Raw genomic sequence first — 6,999 nt, 5'->3', positions numbered from 1 at the left:
TGAGATACCGAGACAGGCCAAAAGGAGCAAGAGGTTTTAAGAGATAGTTTTGCTGAGGAGAAAACAGGTTGTAACCAAGAGTGACTGTGGTTCCACACAGGGAGCCACATTGAGAGTCCTGTACAATTGTTTGCTGTTCCTGCCTTCTGGAGAGGAAGCTGCTTCCTGATTTAAGTCATCTAATTTTCTGCGAGAAACCTATTATTGTGCACAAGTGCTAAGTGTTACATAAAGTCACTGCTCCTACTTTACATATCAGGTCTGCAATGCTGCTATTTGATACTTCTTTCTGTATACACTTTAACCACTTAACTGGCTACTTTTTGTTTCAAAAGCTACTCAGAATTTTTTTTAAAAAATGTTTACATTTAATTAAGCTTAGGACACATTTTTAAAAATATAAATATTTGTCTGAAAAGAAAATGCACCCCATGGCCACAGGCCACCATTGTAATTACTTCACATACTCTTAGTGTCTATAGATTCCCCTGCAGCAACGGATGCCTTATGGCAATACCCTCCTAGGAGTTTTTGATAACCACTGGCATCTCCCACCCACCCATAGGTGTCCATATTTCTCACTGTTTAGTACCCCACCCACCCATTTATGTGTCGCTATATTGGTGTATAATAACCCCCCTACAGGTTATAGCAACCCACAGCTCCAATGCATCTCTCCCACCCCTCCCCCACCTCAGAGTGCAGTGGAACATGGGTCAGGGGGTACTGATTATCAGTCTCCTCTGCAGAAGCTGAACTCTACACATGCAGGGATCAGCATATTAGTGTTTGAGTTGGAACTGTGTTTTCCTCTTTGCACTTTTGGTTTTTCCGGGCATGCGCCTCAGAGTGCTGTTCCCCCCAGACTGCACCATCACTGCCAGGGGTCAGAGGTAGGAGATTTATCCTGCATATGTACAGAACGTACTTCCTCCTTAATAGATGGGGGATGCAGCAGAATGGGATGCGACTGTGTCAGCAAAAGAGCAGCTGGCTGCAGTCACATCCCATGCAACAGTGCCAGGTAACGAGTTAATGGCCCCACTGTGTGCACCCTAACCTGGATTACCAATGACTGAGCTACCATAATAGGTTATTTGGACATTCTACTAAAGAGTAAAGGATGTGCTATATGGAATAGTCAGTTACAATAAGAAATATTGAATACTAGCCATTTAAATTAATATAGTTGATTTTTATATATTCTTGAATTGACTGCAACCCATGCCTCTCTGCTGGTTTGATTTGGGTGTTGCAGCCTTAGGAAGAATTCAGAATGTTGTACCACAGAGATAACTCCTGCTTACCACCACACTACACCATCTGTATCCTCATCTCTTTGGTGTATCACACATATGTTGGAGCTTATGGAGAGTCAAATACACACCTAGTTTCATAGCTTACCTGTAGTAACTGATCTTTTGCACTGCACTTGCTTAGAAATTTAAAGCATATGCACTTATGCAGATCCACATGCTTTTGCCACTTATTAAACCTTACAACCAAGGAGGGTGAACCGAGAAGTGAAGGGTGTTCTTAATTATACAAAGTTCAGTAAGGGTTTATGTAAATGCTGTCCATGCAGACTGGCAGGTATGCACATACACTGATGCAGACTATCAGGTAAGCACATATACCCACCCAGACCAGCAGTTAAGCACATACAGTATACCCATGCAGACGGTCAGGTAAGCACAAATACCCATGCAGGTAAGCACATATATGGGCAGTACGGATGGTGTAATGGTTAGCATTACTGCCTCACAGCACTGAGGTCCTGGGTTCAATTCCCACCACGGCTCTACCTGTGCGGAGTTTGTATATTCTCCCCGTACTTGCGTGGGTTTCCTCCGGGTACTCCGGTTTCCTCCCACAATCCAAAAATATATTGGATCCCAACACAAATTAACCCTAGTATGTGTGTGCTCATGTACATGTGGTAGGGATTATAGATTGTAAGCTCCAGTGGGGCAGGGACTGATGTGAATCGGCAAATAGTCTCTGTAAAGTGCTGCGGAATATGTGTGCACTATATAAGTAACTGGTAGTAATAATAATAATAATAATAATAATAATATACCCATGCAGACCAGCAAGAAAGCACATATACCCATGCAGACCGGCAGGTAAGCACATATAGCCATGCAGACTAGCAGGTAAGCATATATTGCCATGCAGACCGGCAGGTAAGCAGATATAGTCATGCAGACTGGCAGGTAAGCACATATACCCATGCAGATTGGCAGGTAAGCACATATACCATTTCAAATTAGTAATGTAGTAGAGCAAAAACCAATATTGTCTATGCAGAAAGACCGCCCCCAATGTGGACTGTATTTTTGGGGCCATTGGGGGCTGTCTTTTTTGCATAGATATTTTTATTGGTTATTGCTCTAATACATTACTAATTTGCAACATATTTTTAAACAGACATAACTGCTATGTTTGTGCCACTTCTCTGTTCTTAGTTTAGCCAGGTAACCTTTGGCCAGTATTGGTGAATACAATATTGTGGGCTGTGAGCTGGTCAAAATTGACTGGAAATGAATGTTATTGCAGTTAATAAAACTGTAGGAATAAAGACAGGCCCAAATTACATAATTTTAGCTAGTTTTAGTATAAAAAAAATACAGATCCAAAACTGAAACACGAGGGTGGTTTTGCAAAAATAGAGACAATATATACCCAGATTCAAACCAAAACATGGCGTTGAGTGCATATCTCTAATATAAAGTACAGTAGATTCTTTACCACCTCATGAGAATTATGAAAAGAAAAGTGATGCAAGATGGAATTGTCCTTGGGCCCTCCCACCTACCCTTATGTTGTATATTAAGGACATTCACAGTTTAACAAACCAAGCACTTCAGTGACAGGGTCTGCCACTTTTGTGGCTGAAGTGTTGGTTTCTTTGGGCCCACCCACAAATCAATTTTTTGGAAGTACTACCTTCAATCATTATTGAGGCGGTTGATGATGAGGGTGTTGGTGGTGGAGATTGCATGGGCTGGTAGCTGATACTGGGCTCTTTGTTATTGTTTTACAAATTATTATAATTTTGTATAATAAGTTTCATGAACCTGCTGCAAATTACATAACAGGGAGGAGGTGCCTAGATGATTAATGTCCCTACCTCTACTAACTTTGGCCTCACAAATGGAACAGATGCCTTCACAAATGAAGTCAGGATTTTGTTAAAAATAATTCCACACCTAAGAGGTGGCTTTTTTGGTATTATGCCCAGGCATGACAATGGCTTTCTTTTTATTACAGCAAAAACTGCTGCCACTGGTGGCTGACTTACACAAGCAAAATCCTTTTTTAGTGGCAGATAATATACATATACCCTCTTCATCCTCTTTCACTTCCACACGGGTATCCTCAATTTTTTTTTTAAACATTTCTTTATTGAGTCATTATGAGTAAACAAACAGTTGATCTAGTATAAATGCCAAACGTCCTGAACAGATCTCAATTCGTACATCAGAACATATGTTAACAGAAATAAAACAGTGACAATGAATAATTATGTCTTGTTAGCGATGTCCATTCATGTCACCAATAATTACTTTATACAGACAGAAGCAAGAAATTAGTCCCGAGTGGGAGCCACCGACGGACCTCCAGTATCAGCATAGGGAGACAGGCGGATCTAGTGCTGCCAATCTCGTTAAATACCATGTGGTGTTTTTTAAGCTAAGATGTATTTGTTGCCATGTGGTAAGTGGGAGAGTAGATATATAGGATTCCCATAATGTAAAGAAACGATCCACCTGTTTACCCTTGTCCACTATTGCCTCCACCCAATCCATTCTGAACAGATGATATAGTTTAGACAAAAAAAATGGTATCTGCGGAGGTGAAGTGTCTATCCATCCCTGGAGAATTGTCTTCTTCCCCGCTGCGCTAAGAGCTATAAGTAGTTTTTTACATTCCATTGGCATCCTAAGATTTGGATCAATAATGCCTAAAATTGCCCATTCTGGTGTAAAGGGAACATAGGTGATTAGTTTGGCTTCAGCATAACGCCTAACTAGATGCCAAAAATATTGTATGATTGGGCAAGCCCATAAACAGTGGTAAGTATCAGCTTCAGATTGATGGCATTTCGGGCATGAATGGGAATCCGAGGTTCCCATATGGAAACGTCGCAGGGGGGATAAATACGTATTGTTATATATATTTAAAAATAACTCTGTATACATGCTAGCGGGAAGAACTTTGCGAGAGAATAGTAGGGCCCTCTCCATTAAAGGTATCGTCAACCCAGGGAAATGGTTCAACCACTTAGACATGCCTCTCGTAACAGTCGCATGGTCTAAAATTTTTCTCAGGAAAGTATAGTGGGAGGAAATAGCTTTACGTTGTGGGACTGGGTAGGACAAAAGACTGTCTAGAGAGTTATTCCAATCCGCAGTTGTAAAGTGCCTGAGAACATGATTTATGTAGAATCGTAATTGTACAAATGCCAAGGGGTGTGGGCCAATCATGTCAAACTTTGAGGATACCTCAGAAAAGGTCAATATCCTCTGACCCTCTGTGGAGACCAAGGATCGAATTGAGTGCAACCCAGCCGACCCCCATACAGTAAAGGGGTGAGCAGCCATGCCGTCCAGAAATTCAGGGTTTTGGAGTAAGGGCAGATGTAGGGAGTGATAATGATTCAAATTGGCATGATGGCGCAGAATGTGCCAAAGTTTTCTGGTGGTCCACAGGAGTGGATTAGATTTAACAGAATCCAGAAACCTCCTGGTCACGCTGATGGAGAAAACATGTCAGGTCAATGCCCTGTAGGAAATTCTGTTCCAGTGATGTGTTTGTGTAGACTGAACTTTTTTGTATCCAATCCCTCAAGTGACGTAGGAGGGCAGCGTGATTGCACACCTCAATATCAGGGAAATCGATCCCTCCATTTGATTTGTGTTGTGCCAACTTCCGCATCGCTATTCTAGCTCTGCCACCCCTCCAAACAAATCCCCTGATACGCTTGTTGATGGACTGAATATCTGACTTTGTAAGCAGGACCGGAAGGGTTTGCAGTGGATAAAGTAGACGGGGAATGGCTACCATTTTAAGTAAAGTTGGCCCTTCCTAAATAGGATAAGGAGAGACGGTCCCACCCCTTTATGTCGGAAGATAGGGTAGATATGGCTTTACTAACATTTAGTCTGTATAAAGCATCTATGTTTTTTGGTATCAATATTCCCAGATAAGGAATGTACGCATCGGCCCAATGTAAAGGATATTGAGTAGTCCACCTAGTGCCAGTGGTAGAACTGCATAGTAATAATGCCCTAGATTTGTCAACATTTATGCTAAACCCTGAAATAGAGCCAAACATATGTATTTTTTTGAGTATTTGGTGAAGGACCCGTTCTAGATTATTGATATAAAGGAGTATATCATCGGCAAAAGCAGATAATTTAATTTCCTGTGCACCAATTCTGATTCCCTGAAACGCTGTCCAATCTTGGAGTGTACGCAATAAAGGATCAAGTGCCAGATTAAACAAAAGAGGGGATAGGGGACAGCCCTGACGAGTGCCCCTTTCCAGAAAAAAGCGCGGTCCTCTAATTCCATTTATAAGGAGAGAGGCAGAGGGTTTGTTGTATATATACCGGATATAATCAATGAAAGCCGTACCAAAAACTGTATATAAATGTGGCCATAACATCATGTCAAATGCTTTGTTAGCATCAAGACTTAAAAGCATTTTCGAATCAGCATAGGAATGATGGGATGATACTACCGCTGCTATTGCTGTGCGGATAGCCTTGACTGCATGTCGGCCCTGTACAAACCCCATTTGGGTATCAGCGAGAATGTCTGGGAGAATCACTTGGAGCCTCGTCGCCATAATCTTTGCTAAGATCTTATAGTCGACGTTGAGGAGACTAATAGGCCTATATGAAGAGAGTAACGTCGTGTCCCTGTCTGGCTTCGGTAGAAGGGTTATATATGCTTCATTAAAAAAGGAGAGGGGCAGTGTCTTTCATGTATGGCTTGGAACAGTTCCAATAATGTTGGGGCAATATGTGGTTGCAGTATGCGATAATAGTCGCCCGAAAGGCCATCTGGGCCTGGGGATTTGCCATGAGGTAGATGTGAGATAGTGTGATTGATCTCCTCCATCGTAATTTTGCCCGCCAAGGCTTCCCGCTGTTCGGGAGTCAATGGTGGCAACACGGAGTTTGCAAGCAAGTGATTCTGAACATCCTCATCTACTGCGGAGGACTTGAATAAAGTCGTAAAGTAGTCTTGAAATTGAGATACAATTTCCTGGGATTTGGTTATAATGGTGCCATTCACAGGGTGTTTCAATGTGGTTATTGTATGACGTTTCCTAGGGGGTCGGGACATGACAGCAAGCAATCTACCCGCCTTGTTCCCCCACCTGTAGAATTAGTTTTTAGTGTAATCTAGGGAATGTTTCGCCTGCGTTGCTAGACAAGTTTCCAGTAGTTGTCGCGCTTGTCTATATGTGGTCAGTGTATTTTCCGATGGAGCCAAAACATACGCCTGAAATGCATCTGACATTACTGTTTTAAGTGCAATATATTCTGCCTTAGACTCCTTTTTCTTCTTAGCCACATAGCTTATAATATGTCCCCTCATCACCGTCTTAGAGGCATTCCAAAAGATTTCAGGCTTATTCAAATAATCTAGGTTCTCATCAACAAAATTCGTCCAGTGGTAAGTGAGATAAGATTTAAAGTCTTCCGAGTTAGCTAGATAATGTGGGAAGCGCCATATACGATCTGATGGATGCATGGAGGAGTGGGTAAGAGCCAAGGAGACGGGGGCATGGTCTGATATTAGAATATCATGTATGTCCACATGGCAGACATGAGACACCAATTCATCAGTTATAAAAATGTTATCTATGCGAGATAATGAATTATGGGCCATTGACAAATGAGTGTGCGTTCTATCCCCGGGATTGAGCAATCTCCACGGATCCGAAAGGTCCAGGGAGTGTCTAAAAGAGGTCAAAAACCT

This window comes from Pseudophryne corroboree, chromosome 1 (assembly GCF_028390025.1).
Source record: "Pseudophryne corroboree isolate aPseCor3 chromosome 1, aPseCor3.hap2, whole genome shotgun sequence".
Classification (NCBI taxonomy): domain Eukaryota; kingdom Metazoa; phylum Chordata; class Amphibia; order Anura; family Myobatrachidae; genus Pseudophryne; species Pseudophryne corroboree.
This window is presented reverse-complemented; position numbering follows the sequence as displayed.